A 19,733-nucleotide genomic window follows, 5' to 3' on the forward strand; every position below is an offset into this window, starting at 1 on the left:
ATTAGGAATCCCTTAAATGACTGTGACCCCACCAATGTGTTAAGAATGATAGTTTGGACACTACTAATCCAGCCCTCTACTAACACCTTATTTCCTTTTGTAATTCATCATAATAGAGGCTATCCAAAGGTTTAAGCCACTTTCAGGAGACATCAGAGCTTAGCGTACAGAGAAGAGAACATGAACTAAGACTGACCTAGGTTCAAATCCACCTCCCCACTTATTAACTGTATGACTATGGAGGCGTTACTTTACCTCTTAAAATCTCTGTGGCCTCACTGTATAAAATGGGGGTGGTATGGGGTTTAAGTAAAAAACTACGTGGACACATTTTGGGCTCTCAGTGAATGTTTGTTTTTTCACACCTAGGGAAAGAGTTTATGCTGCAGGCCACACCACTGCATAGGAAACTACCCTGCAGATGTGCCCAACTGGTTTTTTATAAAGGTGCAAAAAGCCATTCAAAGGAGGAAGGACAGTCTTCTCAACAAATACTGATGGAGGAAATGGATATTCGCAGGCAAACTAATGAAAGTCAACTTAAACCTCACATCTTAAACAAAAATCAATTCAAAATGAATCCCGGACATAAATATAAAACATAAAACCATACAACTTTTAGAAAAAAGCATGGGAGAAGATCTTTATGATCTAAGGCTAGGCAAAGCTATTAGAATTGACACCAAAAGTGTGATACATAAAAGGGAAAACTGATAAACTAGACCTCATCAAAATGTAAAACTTTGCTCTAGGAAGACCTTTGTTGAAAGCATGAGAGACAAGCTACAGACTGGAAAATAATATTTATAAGGTACATATCTGACAAAAGACTATTATCTGACTACATAAAGAATTCTCAAAACTCAACGTGAGAAGGGCAAATAATCCCATAAGAAAATGGGCAAAAAAATAAAGATACATTTCACCAACAAGGACATAAAAATAAGGACAAGAAAAAATGTTTAACATGATTAGCCATGAGGGAAATTCGAATTAAACCACAATAACGTAATCTCTATATAACTATCAGAAGGGCTAAAATACAGAAGTGGAGTTTAGATGGCGGAGGAGTAGGGGTCCCCTTCTTCAGCTGGTCCCGAGTCGAGCTGGATAGGTATCAGACCATCCTGAACATCCACAGAATCAGCCTGAGAAACAGGAAGATACATCTGGATCTCTACAAACGAACATCTCCAGCTCTGAGTATTGAGGTACGAGGCGGGGAGCCGTGAATCCGCGCACAGATATCGGAAGATAAACCAAAGGGGGAGGGAGCCTCTGCACTCGGGCACTGGGAAGCGGTAGCCACCTGCACTGGGGAGAATGCTGACTCGCAAGAGAGCAGACTGAGACCCTGAGCCTGGGATCAAGAGCAAGCAGTCTGAATACCGGAACTCTGGAGTGCGCACGAACCACACTGAAACGGAGCTCCGGAGCGCCCGGGGGTGGTTGGCGGTGTTAGAAACACAAAGGACAGATGTGCCGGCCCTGGAAGAGAGGGCTGGGACGCCGGCTGTGGGGCGCACATCCCGGGACTCTGCAGGGTTTAGCAGCACCAACAGAAACAGAGTTAAAGTGGCAAGAACACCAGAGGAGAACAGTCTGCAAACCCTCTGTTCTGAGACAGAGGCTGGAATTCAGCCACTGCTGCTCTGACACTCAGAAGAGGCACAGAAAACCGCCAGGGAAAGACGCCAGAGAACAAGAACCTGGAAATACCCGATCACAGTGTGCCCATCCCCATTCCCCCTCGCAGGGGACACGGAGACACTACCCAAAAGGGTTGCCTGCGTATCGGCGTGGCAGGACCCTCCCCCAGAAGGCACGCTGAAAAATCAAGAAGCCCACATCCCTAAGGTCCCTATAAAACAAGTGCACACGGCCTGAGTCCTGGTCAATAATTTGGGCTCTGGACAACCCCGCAACCTCTTCTCATCAGAATGACGAGAGGAGAAATCCCCCCAGCAAAGAAAAGATAATGAGTCTGTGGCCTCTGCCACAGAACGCATGGATATGGATATAACCAAATTATCAGAAATGGAATTCAGAGTAACAATGGTCAAGATGATGTGTAGACTTGAAAAAAATATTAACGAAAATAGTAACAGAATATAGAATCCCTAAGGACGGAAATGAGAGCGAATCTGGCAGAAATTAAAAGTGCTATGAATCAAATGCAGCAAAACTAGATGCTCTGACGGCCAGGGTAAATGAGGCAGAAGAATGAATTAGTGAGTTGGAGGATGGGATGGTAGAAGAGAAAGCGAAAACAGAAACTTGGCTAAAAAAAACCCAATCTCAAGAATGTAGGTTACGGGAGATTACTGACTCAATGAAACGTTCCAGTGTCAGAATCATCGGCATTCCCGAGGGGGTGGAGAAAAACAGAGGTCTAGAAGAGATATTTGAACAAATTGTAGCTGAAAACTTCCCTAATCTGGCAAAGGAAACAAGCATTCGTGTCCAAGAGGCAGAGAGGAACCCTCCCAAGCTCAACCACGACAAACCTACACCACGTCACGTCATAGTGCATTTTGCAAATATTAGATCCAAGGATACAGTATTGAAAGCGGCCAGGGCAAAGAAATTTCTCACGTACCAAGGCAAAGGCATCAGAATTACGTCAGACCTGTCTACACAGACCTGGAAGGAGAGAAAGGGTGGAGGGGGGGCATTTTTAAAACTCTTTCAGGAAAAAAACATGCAGCCAAGAATCCTTTATCCAGCAAGGCTGTCATTCAGAATTGATGGAGAGATAAAGACCTTCCAGAATAGCCAGACTCTGACCAATAGTGAAGCACGAAACCAGCCCTACAGGAGATTATTAAGGGGGGTTCTATAAAAGTAAAAAGGCCCAAAGAGTGATACAAAACAGAAAGTTACAATCTATAGAAACAAAAGACTTTACAGGCAACATGACATCATTAAAATCATATCTCTCAATAATCACTCTCAATGTGAATGGCCTAAATGGTCCCATAAACGCCACAGGGTTGCAGATTGGATAAAAAGACATGACCCATCCATTTGCTGTCTATAAGAGACTCATCTTGAACCTAAAGATACATCCAAACTGAAAGTGAAGGGATGGAAAACAATTTCTCAAGCCAATGGACCTCAAAAGAAAGCTGGGGTAGCAATTCTCATATCAGACAGATTAGATTTTAAACTAAAGACCATAGTTAGAGATACAGAATGACACTATATTATTCTGAAAGGATGTATCCAACAAGTGGATATTACAATTATAAATATCTACGCCCCCAACAGGGGAGCAGCTAGAAACACAAGCCAACTCTTAACCAGAGTAAAGAGACATATAGATAAAAATACGTTAATAGTAGGGGACCTCAACACTCCACTATCAGCAATAGACAGATCACCTAAGCAGGAAATCAACAAAGAAACAAGAGCTTTGAATGCTATACTAGATGAGTTGGACCTCACAGATACATACAGAACACTACACCCCAGAACAATAGAATACTCATTCTTTTCGAATGCACATGGAACGTTCTCCAGAATACATCATATCCTGGGTCAGAAAACAGGCCTCAAACGATATCGAAAGACTAAAATTATTCCCTGCATATTCTCAGACCACAATGCTTTGAAATTGGAACTCAACCACAAGGAAACCTTTGGAAGAAACTCAAACACTTGGAAACTAAGAACCATCCTGCCCAAGAATGATTACATAGAACAAGAAATCAGAAATCAATTTAAACAATTTATGACGGCCAAGAAGAATGAAACACAACAGTCCAAAACCTATGGGACACTGCAAAGGCAGTCCTAAGGGGAAAATATATAGCCATCCAAGCCTCACTCAAAAGAATAGAAAAATCTAAAATGCAGTTTTTATATTCTCAACTCAAGAAGCTGGAGATGGAACAGAAGAACAGGCCTCACCCACGCACGAGAACACAATTGATTAAGATTAGAGCAGAGATCAATGAATTAGAAACCAGGAGCACAGTAGAGCAGATGAACAGAACTAGAAGCCAGTTCTTTGAAAGAATAAATAAGATGGATAAGCCACTGGCAGGACTTATCCAAAAGAATAGAGAAAGGACCCAAATTAATAAAATTATGAATGAAAAGAGAGAGGTCACAACCAATACCAATGAATTAGGAAGGATTATTAGAAACTTTTATGAACAGCTTTATGCCAATAAATTAAACAACGTGGAAGAAATGGATGCCTTCCTGGAAACCTATAAACTACCAAGACCGAAACAGGAAGAAATTGATTTTTTAAACAGACCAATTAATCATGAATCGATTGAAGCAGTGATTAAAAACCTTCCAAAAAACAAGACTCCAGGGCCTGATGGATTCCCCAGGGAATTTTACCAAACATTCAAAGAAGAAATAATACCTATTCTCCTGAAGCTGTTTCAAAAAATACAAACAGAAGGAAAACTACCAAACTCATTCTATGAGGCCAGTATTACCTTGATCCCCAAACCAGGCAAAGACCCCATCAAAAAGGAGAATTACAGACCGATATCCCTCCTGAAGATAGACGCCAAAATTCTCAACAAGATCGTAGCTAATAGGATCCAACATTACATTAAAAGGATTATCCATCTTGACCAAGTGGGATTCAACCCTGGGATGCAAGGGTGGTTCAACATTCGCAAATCTATCAGCGTGATAGATCAGATCAACAAGAAAAGAGTCAAGAACCATATGATCCTCTCAATTGCTGCAGCAAAAGCATTTGACAAAATACAGCATCCTATCCTGATGAAAACCCTTCAGAGTGTAGGGATAGAGGGTATATTCCTCGATTTTGTAAAAACCATCTATGAAAAGCCTACAGCAAATATCATTCTCAATGGGGAAAAGCTGGAAGCCTTTCCCTTAAGATCAGGAACACGACAAGGATACCCACTCTCGCCATTATTATTCAACATAGTACTAGAAGTCCTTGCAACAGCAATCAGACAACAAAAAGGGATCAAAGGTATCCAAATCGGCAAAGAAGAAGTCAAACTGTCTCTCTTTGCAGATGACATGATACTCTATATGGAAAACCCAAAAGAATCCACCCACAAACTATTAGAAGTTATAGAGCAATTCAGTAATGTGGCGGGATACAAAATCAATGCTCAGAAATCAGTTGCATTTCTATACACGAACAATGAGACTGAAGACAGAGAAATTACACAACCCATCCCATTTACAATAGCACCAAAAATCATACGTTATCTCGGAATTAACTTAACCAGAGACGTAAAGGACCTATATTCTAGAAACTACAAATCACTCTTGAAAGACATTGAAGACGACACAAAAAGATGGAAAAATATTCCATGCTCACGGATTGGAAGAATTAACATAGTTAAAATGTCCATGCTACCCAGAGCAATCTACACTTTCAGTGCCATCCCGATCAAAATACCAATGACATTTTTCAAATAACTGGAACAAACAGCCCTTAAATTTGTGTGGCACCAGAAAAGGCCCCGAATCACCAAGGAATTGTTGAAAAGGAAAAACCAAACTGGGGGCATCACAATGCCGGATTTCAAGCGGTACTACAAAGCTGTGATCACAAAGACAGCATGGTACTGGCACAAAAACAGACACATAGACCAATGGAACAGAATAGAGAACCCAGAAATGGACCCTTGGCTCTTTGGGCAACTAATCTTTGATAAAGTAGGAAAAAACATCCACTGGAAAAAAGATAGTCTCTTCAATAAATGGTGCTGGGAAAATTGGACAGCTACATGCAAAAGAATGAAACTTGACACTCTCTCACACCATACACAAAGATAAATTCCAAATGAATGAAAGATCTCGATGTGAGACAGGAATCCATCAAAATCCTAGAGGAGATATAGGCAGCAACCCCTTTGACATTGGCCATAGCAACTTTTTTCATGACACATCTCCGAAGGCAAGAGAAACAAAGGAAAAAATGAACCTGTGGGACTTCATCAAGTTAAAAAGCTTCTGCACACCCAAGGAAACAGTCAAAAAAACAAAGAGGCTCCCACAGAATGGGAGAAGATATTTGCAAATGACACTACAGATGAATCTGTATCTGGTATCCAAGATATACAAAGAATTTCTCAAACTCAATACACAAGAAACAAATAATCAAATAAAAAAATGGGCACAAGATATGAACAGACACTTTTCCAATGAAGACATACAAATGGCTACCAGACACATGAAAAATGTTCACAATCCTTAGCCATCACGGAAATTCAAATCAAAACCATGCTGAGATACCACCTTATGTCAGTTAGAATGGCAATATTGGACAAGGCATGAAACAACAAATGTTGGAGAGGATGTGGAGAAAGGGGATCCCTCCTACAATGTTGGTGGGAATGCATGTTGGTACAGCCACTCTGGAAAACAGTGTGGAGGTCCCTTAAAAAGTTAAAAACTGAGCTACCCTATGATCCAGCAATTGCGCTACTGGGTATTTACCCCAAAGATACAGACATAGTGAAGAGAAGGGCCATATGCACCCCAATGTTCATAGCAGCATTGTCCACAATAGCTAAATTGTGGAAGGAGCCGAGATGTCCTTCAGCAGATGACTGGATTAAGAAGATGGGGTCCATATATACAAGGGAATAGTACTCAGCTATCAAAAAGAACGATTTCTCAACAATGCTGCAACATGGATGGCACTGGAGGAGACAATGCTAAGCGAAATAAGTCAAGCAGAGAAAGACAACTATCATATGGTTTCACTCATTTATGGAACATAAGAAGTAGGAAGATCGGTAAGAGAAGAAAGGGAAGAAGAAAGGGGTGTTAAACAGAGGGGGGAATGAAGCATGAGAGACTATGGACTCTGGGAAACAAACTGAGGGCTTTAGAGGGGAGGGGGGTGGGGGATTGGGATAGACTGGTGATGGGTAGTAAGGAGGGCATGTATTGGATGGTGCACTGGGTGTTACACGCAAGTAATGAATCATGGAAGTTTACATCAAAAACCAGGGATGTACTGTATGGCGACTAACATAATATAATAAAAAGATATTATTACGAATAAAAAGAATGAAATGTTGCCATCTACAACAACGCGTATGGAACTAGAAGGTATTATGCTAAGCGAAATAAGTCAGTTCGAGAAAAACAAATACCATATGATTTCACTCATGTGGAATTTTAGAAACAAAATAGCTGAATATAGGGGAAGGGATGGAAAAATAAAATAAGATGAAATCACAGAGGCAGGCAAATCATAAAAGACTCTAACTATAGGAAACAAAGTGAGGGTTGCTGGATGGGAGGTTGGTGGGGGATGGTGTAAATGGGTGATGGGAGTTAAGGAAGGCTTGTAATGAGCACTGGGTGTTATATGCAACTGGTGAATCACTAAATTCTACCTCTGAAATAACAATACCCTACATGTTAATTAAATTGATTTTAAGTAAATTAATTAATTAACTGCAGACCTAAAGGTACCAGCTAAAACTATAAAACTGTCATTAGAATACATAAGTATAATACTTCGTGACACTGGATTGTGTAATGCATTCTACCAAATACATATCAAAAGCACATGCAAATAAAATTAAAAATAGAAAAATTGCACTTCATCAAAATTTAAATCTATTGTGCTTCAAAGGGCATATGAGGAAAGTGAAAAGACAAGCCACAGACCAGGAAAATACATTTGAAAATCACATATCTTATAAGGGACTTGTATCTAGAATACATAAAGAACTCTTACAATTCAATAATAAAAAGAGAAATACAGTTAAAATTGGACAAAGCATCTGAATAGATATTTGTCCAAAGAAAATACAAATATGGCTGAAACACACACAGGATACTCAACATCAGTCAGCAGGAAAAAGCAGATTAACACCACACTTCACACCCACTAAGATGGTCAGAGTCAAATGTCTGAAAATAACATGTGTTGATAAGACTGGGGAGATAATAGAACACTCACGTGCTGCCACACTGGAAAACAGCCTGGCAATTCTTCAGTAAGTTAAACATGCTTTACTACTTGGAACTGCATATATACACGGAGATACAAATACATACATACATATATACACATAAACACACACACACACCTCCAAGATAAATGAAAAGACAAGTCCACAAAAAAACTTGTACATAAATGTTCATAGAAACATTATTCACAACAGTCAAAAGGAAAAAATAACCTGAATGTTCATCAAAAATTTCAAATTTAGTATTATACAGCTCTTCATATATTGGTATCCTCTTAAAGTTAAAAAAAAAAAAAAGTCTATTATAGCTTTATCTCCTTTTTGGTACACAGTCTTCATAAGCCAGGAATAAAGAGAAACTCCCCCACCTGAGATGGAGAAAAACCAAGAGATATTTACAGCAAATATGACATCAAGTGGTAAAGATATTAATAGCCTTGCAATTAAAATCAGGAACAATCATACAGTATAATACTAGCCAGTGCAATTAAGACAAAAGAAAGGAAGAAAGAAAAATAAAGAAAGGAAGGAAGGAAGGAAGGAAGGAAGGAAGGAAGAAAAAAGAAATATGCAGAGAACTGTTAGAAAAGGAGGATCAAAGATCCAGGGTGCCTGGCTGGCTCTGTTGGTAAAACACGTGACACTTGACCTCGGGGTTGTAAGTTTGAGCCCCATGTTGGGTGTAGAGATTACTTAAAATTTTTTTAAAAAGTCTTAAAAAGCTAATATTACTTATGAATGATAAACATCCATCTAAAAAAATCCAAGAGAATCAACTGAAAAACCATTAGAACTAATATGAGAGGTAATTGAGGAAGCTGAGTATCAATCAATATATAACAGTACTTCTCTAATATACCAGCAACAACCACTTAGAAACAGAACACAACAGCAACAACAAGAACAAAAACACAAAATACCCGGAAATAAAGCTCATAAAAAATGTACACAACCTTAATGGAGAAATAGTTAAACTGACAAAAGATGAAACAGACCTGAAAAGCCTTAAGTATAGGAAATAATTACTTCCAAGATGTCAATTCTTCTTAAATTAACATAAAAAGTCTATAAAATCACAAAACCCAATATAGCCTTTTTTCATAGTTGATAAACATATTCTACAATTCACACAAATTAGTAAAGGCCAACAATAGTGAAGACAACTTTTTAAAGGTGGAAAGATTTGTTCTACCACAAATACAGCTTATGATGAAAATAGTGAGTACTATAAAAAAGTGAGTACTATTGAAGGAATATACAAATTGCAGATAAAAGGAACAGTACAGAATCCAGACCAAGACTTAAACACATACACAGATCTGGCATACAGATCGATGTGAGACAGGAAGCATTATACAGAGGTAGCATTACACGACAGTGGGAAGGACAGATAATTCAATGACTTGCATTAGGATAACTGGCTAGGCAAATAAAAATAAAAGTAAGATTACACACAAAATGAATTCCCAGAGTCAGAACCTTGGCGCAAGCAAGGATTTCTAAAAAACACAACAGGAAAAGTGATATACTATAGTATTTGAAAATCTCTTGACCAGAAAAAAGAACAAAAACACGTACCAGTGACAGAAATTTAAATTTATACAGCACCAGAAAAGGTAGTTGGGAAGTCTGTAGCAAAAGTAAAAAGTCCCATTACTTAGGCTCCGGGAATTTCACTTCCAGGAATCTCCCTGGAAAAACACTTTCAGAGGTATATAGACATTTACACAGGTGCTCACTAGAGTACTGTTTTATAACCAATATTGGAAATAAATGACTTGTTCATCAATAGAGCTAAACGAAAGTGTAGCACTTTCTAGGATGAAATACCTAGCACAACAGTTCAAAAGACTATACTAGACCCTTAAGCATTAACTTTATTGTTTCACTGTTTGGTGGGTGGGTGCTCAGGCTGTGCAGTCAAGGTTAAAAAGCAGGTGAACGCTACTCACAGAAGAGACCAGAGCATGATTCTAAGTTGCTGAGAACCGACAACATATATACTAGGCTTAATTAAGCAGTACAATATTTACTTACAGCAAGGGAAAAGAGAGTGCACAAGATTCAACCTCTTGTAATCCACTGGGTCCCCCATGAAGAGCAGATCCACTTCACAGGCAATGTGACAGATAGATGGTGTGGAGACGAGCACTACACTTCATGCTGCAGTATGACCCTCAGCCCCTTGCCCGTGGGGATGAAATACAGAAAGGAGGGGTGGGCCTAGGAGTCACAGGCATAAGGCAGAACAAAGTGGTATACACTGAGCAACCAACAGAGAAAGATAGTCCCTCACAAGGCAATAAGCCCAGAGGGCTCTTTATCTTTTTGCAAGGAAATGCTCCCAGCTCAAGGCCACACTTAAGCTGTTATGCAAGAGAGGAGAAGGTGCTCTTGACCACAGTTCCCATCAATAACAAAAACATATGTTAAGATAAAAAAAAATTCCTAGATATAATTGTAGAAAAAAACCTAAAATCATATATATGTGTATATAAGTGTACATATATGTGATGTACATATAAGTACTCAAAGGAATTTAAAATGGCTTGGAAGGATTCATAAAAACTTCTTACTGAATGTAGGAGTGGAGAATTTGAGAACAGTAGTTAAAGGAGACTTAATTTGTAGTTTTGATTTGTGTGTGTATGTGATTTGATTTTTTAATGTAACATCTGTGTACTACGTCTCTTTTCTTAGAGTGCATGTAGAGGAGGGGAGGAAAACAGTGGAGGAGTAGGGGACCCTAGTTTCATCTGGACCCATGAATTCAGCTAGATAGCTATCAAATCATTCTCAACACCTGCGAATTCAACCTGGGCTCGAAGAAAAGAATAGCTGCAACTCTACAAATAGAAAAGTGACACTTTTTGCAAGGTAGGAGGGGCGGAGAAGTGAATCTGAGGTAATTTACTGGAAGATAAACCTCAGGAGAAGAAAGCCTCCATAAGCCAGCTAACAGAAAGTGATGTAGCAGAGGAGGGCAAAATCTGAACTTTTAGAAGTCTGCTCCAGTAAGGGAAGTCCCTGCCTGAAATGCGCTCAGATGGTGAAACCGGGCAGAATCCTGGGTGGGACAGTGTGGTCCCAAGATCCCCAGAGTACAGAGTGAATGGAGGTGCCTGAATACAGCAGAGCTCCCAAAGAGTGGGGAAGCCAGCTGCAATCAGTGAACCCAGGAATGGACTCTCAGCTGGGTTTGCCATAAACCATGAAGTGGGCAGCTCCGTGGACTGCTTTCTGAACAGAGGCCCATCAAGCGGCAGAACAAGGGCTAGACCTTCCCACTTCCCAGGGAAGGTGCGGTATGGGTGCACGCATCAGCGGGCGACTGATGCTGGAGCAGGGACCCTGCACGCAGCAGAACCCAGCAAGACTCTCCCTCTTTCCCCGGGAGGAGCAGTAAGGGTGTGCAAAGCAGGAAGCTATAGGGCTTCGAAACTGAAAACACGGCAGTATGTCTGAGATAAAAAAGGCTTGATCACAGGCTGGGTGATCAGAGTGAGGCTGAAACTGGGGAGATAAAAATGACTGACTGCTTTTCCCCGAAAGCGCACTGAACGTAGGGGTCCTGATCTTTGAGACCTCCGGATGGAGATCAGGGTGCGCCATTTTTATTTCATCCTCTGATGATGCTCATAAATGATGCTCATCCTCCCCTGAAACCACCCTCCATCTCCCACCATCACTAAGTACACTTAAAGAAACCACTACCTTCACCCAGAAGCCATCCGCTCTTTGTTATAAACCAATACCTATTCGACATCTTCCAGACGCGGCCAATGCTATCAGGACAGACAAAAAAATAATGACTAAACACAGACGGAAAGAGGCTCACACCGGAAAGCACGCTGCCATCCAGCTAACAGAAATGACACTCTTGCTCTCAGGGCATGAGAGTCAAGTAAAGGAAAGGATCATGCACGCTGAGGAGTCTGCTGAAGTTCGCAGAGAAATGAAGCCTTGCTGTGAAAACTAGGGGAGAAAAAAAGAATAAGTACTTGAGAAAACAAAAGCAAAGGAAAAGGACGGAAATGATAAAGTTAAGTGGCTGAAGGCCCACAGACAGACTTGAACACCAGCAACAACAAAAGGTGGCTGACAGGAAAGGGTGCTTCAGGAGCAAGTGGGGCAGGCTCCAGCCTTGCTGAGCCCCAGCAGCACAAACAGGTAGCAGAAACAACTGCTCAGAAGGAAGCCCAAAGTCAAGAGAAAGAGGGACAGGGACTTTCCCCAACAAACTTGCAGAACAGACTGGAGAAGAGAAAGAAACTAAAGTATGAAAGAACTAGAAAGCTGCTCAGGTGCCCAGAAACCTGGCAGTGAGGCTAAAGAGAATGAACTTGAGGCCAGAGACAAATATTTAGAAGAAACGCATCCACCAGAAAATATAATCGGCAAGACCTCTCTCAGGAAATGGAGACCCACAGTGCAATTAGCACCAAAAATAAGCCTCCAAGCGGACCTGTTCTGAAGCAGCTGTTACAGAAATGTCTGAAGAGGTCAGTGAAGCATCCAGACAGAGGTGATGAGAAGACTGACAGGAAACTGAGGGCGAAAGCCAGGAATCTGGCAAAGGATTCCAGGCCTTCACCCGAAGAAAGGGTTAGTCCAGCTTCTGCAACCACGCACACAGAGAAGACCTCCAGGGCCTTTTGGACTCTGGATGAAAGACCCAGAGCACATGGGGGCCAGTGAGCTGAACCTGTATGGTTAAATTCAGGTATCCTAATGCCTCAGGGTTTCTCCATGTCCCAACTAGTTTTTGAGAACAGAAGAAAAAGTTCAGTCATCCCAGGCAATTATCTGGGCATTTTTCAGGGACATTCCTTCCCGCCCTCCTTCCCTTCCTTCATCATTTTGTCTCTTCAACTCATACACAATGTGATTTTGTTTTCTTTTAAAATCCTCATTAAGCAGTCTCTTACTCTTGTGCTTTTCCCTCCCAGTGTAAGGGTACATATGCCTTATTTTATACACTGGTAAGGAAACAGGAAAGACTGCTTCCAGTACATAATTGGAATGTTACATTATACTTAAACAAATATATCAATTAAGAAATGAGCTCAAACCTAGCGCCCAAAACTTGGTTTCTCCATACCATTCTCCAATAAACGGAACTAGGGCTCCTTGGAGAAGTGGTGGTCTCCAGGGCTGGGAAAGGGAAGATACAACAACGTGAGTCTTCTGTGGTGCCGGAAAGTCAGGGAAAGACACCAAAAAGGATGTGGGCACTTCAAGGGGAAACAGGAGCCAACTGCAAAGAGCTCCCAACGGCCAAGGCCAGAATAATTTAAGCAACAAAATAAGTAATATCAGCACTGCATCACAGCTCAGAGAATACATACCCAACATCACACCCTGATATAACTAACTGAATAAATAAAACAAAGGAAAACAAGGCATGACTCTTCCTCAGAAAGTATTCCAATTAATAACTGCAGAGGGAATAACAGAAATGAAAGTCACCATTAGACCACTACACTAATAAGAGCCACCAGGAAGGCTAATTAGTGAGTGAAAGTAAGGAAGAACAGGATATTGTTACACAAGGTCTCAAAGTATCTTCCCCCAAATAATCACTAGTTACAAAGGGAAAGACAGTATCTTTACAGTGGTGACACGTGGCAGACACCACTAGATCAAAATTAATATCAACAGTAATAAGACATATCGACACCATCCTCACTCGAAGCAGTGAGGAGAAAACGTCTGACAAAACCAAAGTGAGAGGTTTTCTAACATACCAGCACAACATACTTCGAAAGCATCGAGGTCACGAAAAACAAGGAAAGATGGAGAGACTGTCACATACTAAAGGAAAACAAGGAGACATGACAACTAAATGGAACGAGGCATTCTGGATTGGATCCCGGAACAGGAAAAGGTCATTAGTGAGAAAATGATGAACTCTAAATTAAAGTCAGCAGTTTAATTAACAGTACCGTGCCACTATAGATTTCTTAAGTTTGATGACGGTACTATGGTTATGCAAGATGTTAACTTTAGGAAAACTGAGTAAAGACTATAAGGGAACTGTGTACAATTTCTGCAACCCCTGTAAGTCCACAATTACTCAAAAGAAAAAGATTTTTTGAATCGAGGAAGCATGTTAAGGTTTTCTTTCTGATTTTTTTTTAGCTTAAAAATTAACTTGGCAATCGAAAAAGATACCAAATACTGTCATTCTTATCTCCAATTTAGTCATTCTTTCATTAACTTAACAATACCTATTGAGCACCTACTATGCCCCAGGCACTAAGGTCTCTGTAGTGAATGAGACCAAAAAAAAAAAACAAAACAAAAAAAAAAACCCAAAAAACAAAAAACAAAACAAAAACACTGCCTTGCAGAGCTCATAGGAAGACAAACAATGAAGTGAAGAAAACACAGGTACGTTAGACAGTGTCCAGAGCAATATAATAAATCAGTATAATAAAACAAGGAAGGAGGTTAAAAGCTTTAAGATCAGGGAAGGAAATGCTTAAGCTCAAAAATTCAATCTTGTACAGCACATCGTAATTCACCTGAGGGAGCTCTTTCACAGTGTTTCTGATACAAAAATCCTGAAGACTGCCAAATAAGGTAAGTTACGGTCACTATACATTATGTGTATTTACTCCAGAGCAACTCACCAATATCACAGAATGCTTATGCACTAAGACTTCCTGGACACTAGGAGCCACAGAAACTTAAAGTGGCATAGCTAGTATTTTTGATGCTCTTGTCAGTTTCCTTTGTAAGTATGTATTGAGGTTTATCTTCAAAACATCCCCATCGTTTGGACCTATAGGAAGGATTACAGTTTTCAACCAAAATTTGTCTGCCTTTCTCCAGCATTAACACGACATGTAAGAGCACCTTCACTGATCAGAGCCTCAATACACACAGATACATACATGTGTAAACAGATGTAAGTCCTCTGAAATTCCTTCAACAAATTACAACTAAAACCACTCGCTGACATTTCCCTGCAAATAACGTACCTAATACTAATAATGAGTTTTCACTCTTGAACTACAGTTTGAAACAGGATGCTGTTCTTTCCTGGCCACCACTTTTAACCTAGAAGACCATTCTCTGATTTCCGAGGCCTAGTACAGTGGTTTTAAATTAGAGCTGTACCTTCTGTTTAAAAACTCCTTTATTAAAATAAAATCTGTAAAAGATATATTACAAAAATAAAAACTACCTTTTTTATATACCTCGCTTTCATTTTGAAAAGAGACAATCGTCCTAATAAACAAGACTTTGCTATTTTTCTGCACAAACGTCACTTGCTGAGCATTTACAGCTTTATGTAATGTGTACTATGGAAAATAAACTGCTAACGAAAATTTTTTTTTTCATTATACTCTCAGAAATATGTCTTAGTAATGCCATAATGCTGGCACCAATTTTGACCACCATGTGAACAAATGCATTCCACCGGTTCAAAGTACTGTAATTTTCAAGAAGCAAGAGTATGAACATACTTAATGCCACTGAATGATGCCACACTTTAAAATGGTTAAAATGGCAAATTTTATTGTGTCCTACGGTACCTATTTTGTATATCTTAGCGCAGTATTTCTGTATCACGATAATACCAAAAGAAGTTTTTTAAAGCAATGATGGTATGATCCCATTTCGTTCGAGATCATGGTATCTCCCCTGCCAGGTAAGTGTGTGTGTGTGTGTGTGTGTGTGTGTGTGTGTGTGTGTGAGTGCACAATTATGAACGAATTTTAAAGTGTCAGGAAGCATCCAGACGACACTATTTGTGGATTGCGGTCACTCTTGCTTTTCTGGCACTCATCCGGGTCATCTAATTGTCCGTAACAAGTACGCTTTGTTTGCATAGTTGGGAGAAAGGATAAAGCGCAAAAGCCGTCACTCCCACCTCTCTGCCCCGGGCTGCAAAGCACTTCCAGGTACGCGCCTCACGGAGGCCGGCACCGGATCCCCGGCTAGACCACCCGCCCAGGGCGCAGCCTCCGGGCCCGGCCTCAGCCGGCGCCCTGCCCCCTTACTCGCAGCCCGGGAGGGGCCGAACGCCCCCGTCGCCCTCCCGAACCCTGCGCTGGCCAGCGGCCCCCGACGCCCCCGCGCCCCGCCGGGCCCCTCACCGACTCTCTAAGCCCACGGCAGTCATTCCTCCGGCCACACCATCTGCCCAGGGCCCTCCGCCCCGCGCCGGTCTCTCCGTTGGCCCGCGTCACGCACGCGCGCCGCCGCCCCGGGCCTCGGCGGCCTCTCTAGGAAGCTGGGAGGGCCAGCGTCTCGGCTTCTCCTTGGCGCCAGTGCCGTGCTAGCGGGCTTGTGAGCGCGTGCCTGGCTGGTCCCCCACAACCCCCCCGCCCCCGCCCCGCGCCCTCCGCCCCACCGCCTGCCCTCCACTGGCCAATGCCCTGTCAGGGTCCAGAGCTCTATGGGCCTTCCCAAATTTGACCACATCCTTTCCAAGGTGTGTGCCCTGCTGCCCTCCAGTGCTCCCCCCCTTCCCCGCGCGCACCCCCCTCCCCCCAGGGAAGGATGGGATCCAAAACTAGGGGTCAAAATAGGGAGCACTAAGTTCTAGCTGACTGGTTCTGGCCAAAGGGAGAGCTGTTATGGGGGCCACTCATTACTCCAGGAGGACCTCTTCCCTCATCACCACCACATCTAGGGGTACTTGCTGATTTCCAAACAGGCACACAAAACCGTACCTCCCCCTGGCTTCCAGTTGTTTTCTCCCGAACAAAATTCAACTGAGTACATTTTAAAGATCTTACTGGCTTTTCTTCAGCAGTTCACCAATCGGGCAGCATCCAGTCTAGCAGATAGAAAGAAAGGAGCTGGAAGAACTATACAAGGGCTAGCGATTTCACAGGCAGAAGGGAACAGGAAAAAAAGATTATATTAGGCGAAAGGGTAGACTGGTTATTGCAATGTGAGTTTGCTTATGGGGGTGCGCGGGGGGGGGTTATCAGGCAGATTACCCAACTCAGGATAATCAGGAAAATCTTGATTGACTTGTTAAAGACAACAGGCCCAAAATGGAGTCGCTTATGCTAAGAAAAAAACCAAACCAAAACAAACCAAAACAAACAAGAAACAAAAAAAACTTCAGGAGTGATCCTATGAGGAAGGAAAAAGGAGACAAATCTTTATTTAGGTTTGCAAACCAGGAAGGGCAACCCAACTCAGTTGATGTGCCTTTCTGAAGAGGACCAGGGGAGGTGGTATTTTTTAAGCTTAAAACCACACTGGAGGAAAAAATTCGGTTGGTATGGGTTGCTCAGTGATTGGTTGACCTTTTTTACTCAGTATTGTGAGATGGGGTAACTTTTCAAGTGTCTAAACCTCAAGATGCTTATCATGATTCCAAAAAATGTCTGCTCTTCTAAGGACTCCCCAAAACAGTGGCTGTTGCAAGATGGAGTCAGAGTGGTCAACCCTTCCCTGGCCCCCTTTCTTCTTCTACCTCCTGTCACCAAACTGGAACTTAGTTACAGTTTTGGCTAACCCAGAAATGGAATCTTAAGTCAATCAGGAATTTCCTGATCAGCATTAGGTCTAGGTAATCCACCTGATAAAAACCCCTGCCATCCCTTATAAAGAAAGTAGCCTTGTAATAACCAATCTACCTTTTTGTCTAGTGTAACATCCTTCTTCTTGCTCCCTTTTGTCTATAAAATGTATTGCCTTGTATAACTCTCTGAAGCTTCTTTCTATCTGCTAGACTGGGTGCTGCCTGATTTATGAGTCACTGAATGAAGCCAATAAGATCTTTAAAATTTGAAGTTTGTTCTTTGACAGATTGGTTGCAGATTCCATGTCTGGGAGACCAGAATGCAAGTAAGTCACCAAAACTGTAAGTAAATTAAGTCTCATTTTGATGATGTGGGGAGTAGCATAAGCAACTCCATTTTGGTGTTCTTGTCTTGTCTTTAACAGCTACCCCATTTAAATCAGACTCTTGGCCTAAGTGAGAGACATGAGCAAAAATGTAAGGCATTAGCACTACTCCCAGCTACTACTCTAGAATTCTCACAGTTTTTGCTGAATCTCTGTGTGGTAATCTTAGGCCACGATGTCAGGTTCACATTCTTTAAATTGGTTATTCTCTTTGTAACTTTTCTGACATTATAATATTAGGGAGATGACTCCCTTGGTGGTTAGTGGATGAAGCATGCATTTAAAGCTTTTGAGTGAACAAAGTGCACCAGGGGGACTACTATGATTACTATAGGTAGAATGATTCCCAATGTCTGGAGTGCACTTTGGAGTCGTCATGGTCCTCAAGACTCAAACCAGTCAGGGTCAAATAAATCAGAGAAAGACCCTACTGAAGGAGTCGCTTTCTTAAACCAATTGGCTGGGTCGGTGGTCTCATGCAGCTGAGACTCCACTTTCCCTAGAAGAATTCATCCAAGTGCAACAGGTGGTGTTGGCCACAGCACAATCGCCTACCTCCCTGCTCAACTGAAAGATAATGAAGGACTATGCTAGTATCAGGAACAACTTTCACCAGAGAGTTTAGGGATTTTTGCTGGGCAGTTACTGCTTCAACAGTAGATTCTGCAATATCCTCAAGAGTTAAATAGTTTCATGGTCATAGCCTCATTTGCACTTGCTCCCAGCGGGGGAGTGAGGATCTGCCAAAAGAAGCAAATTCTGAATCTTGAATGCCTTCTGGCAATTCCCATTTGTTTCAATAATGCAAGTTGAGGGAAATTGGCCCGTGAGATGTCTCAGTTTGATTGTGGGCAGTTAGGCGGACGATTAGATAACCCAAAGGCACTGTCTGATTAAGTGCCAGCCGTGTAGGCATTCATAAGCCCAAGAAATATGTTTTTCCTCAAAACTGCCACAGAAAATAATAATCCCTGCTAGGGCACACACTCTTCCCATGAAAGTATTATTATTAATGAATTTATTCACTGGGATTTTTCATTTGCCCGGTTAAGCCTTGGATCAGTTAGGCTTTCACTGCACTTGGGAAGGTAACTCTCTGTTCTAAAATAAAAGGTAGTTCTAAATGCTTTGCTAAGGTGGGTGCATGTGGAGAAATTTGCAGGTCTCAGCCAGGGGTAGTTGATGTTTAGAAAATCATAAAAACGTGATGGTGAGAATGAACTAATGTTTTTATTTTCTTAAAAGATTTTTTTTCTATTTATTTGAGAGAGAGAAAGAGAGCACAAACGGGGGAGCGCAGAGGGAAAGGGAGAAGCAGGCTCCCCTCTGAGATGGGAGCCTGACTCAGGACTCCATCCAGGGATCTTGAGATCATGACCTGAACCAGAGGCAGATGCTTAAATGACTGAGCCACCCAGCCACCACTAGAATGTACTGATGTTTTTAAAGGTATTCCTGTCTCTCTGAGTCTATATAGCAATGACAGAAGACAGGTTAAAGCAAAGGCTCTCGATGTTCTGGTCATAAAAGTCGGACTCTGTAGATGACTTCAGTTGTAGTTTATGGCTTCATTGGGAAGGGAAGAAAAATTGGTCACAGGGAGGACCAGGGGAACTCTGGCATCATGGACAAATGGGAGGGTTTTGATGATTAATACAGCAGTGTGAAAGGTTACCCCCTTTAACAATGGCTTGGGAGATATGGATGATGGCATTATTTTTCCAAGCCAATGCCAAAATGAAAGAAGGAGAAAAGGAAAGGGTTTCATGTTTGAGGTTAGTGAAAGTATGAATTATTGCTTTGATAGCTTAAATGGAAGCTGTCTACCACATGAAGTCATCAGCTTCCTGGTTAACTTGGTTTTAAGGTCGCCTGTGCAAGAGGAGGACCAAGTGTCAGGAAGATCGT

General features: G+C 41.6%; 1 protein-coding gene across 3 annotated transcripts in view; it reads right to left on the reverse strand.

Annotated features, from left to right (window-relative positions):
- The window catches only part of ZNF445 (zinc finger protein 445), a 29,864-nt gene extending 13,699 nt beyond the window's left edge, over positions 1 to 16,165 (reverse strand). Inside the window, exon 1 of one of the 3 annotated variants that reach the window (XM_048216082.2) lies at positions 16,055 to 16,165. The gene's annotated coding sequence lies outside the window, so the exon portion shown is untranslated. The remainder of the gene's footprint in view (positions 1 to 16,054) is intronic. The other 2 variants (XM_048216083.2, XM_048216084.2) reach the window with 2 other exon arrangements.
- Positions 16,166 to 19,733: the final 3,568 nt, after the last annotated feature.

The sequence above is a fragment of the Ursus arctos genome, unplaced genomic scaffold (genome assembly GCF_023065955.2).
Source record: "Ursus arctos isolate Adak ecotype North America unplaced genomic scaffold, UrsArc2.0 scaffold_20, whole genome shotgun sequence".
NCBI classification, from domain to species: Eukaryota; Metazoa; Chordata; class Mammalia; order Carnivora; family Ursidae; genus Ursus; species Ursus arctos.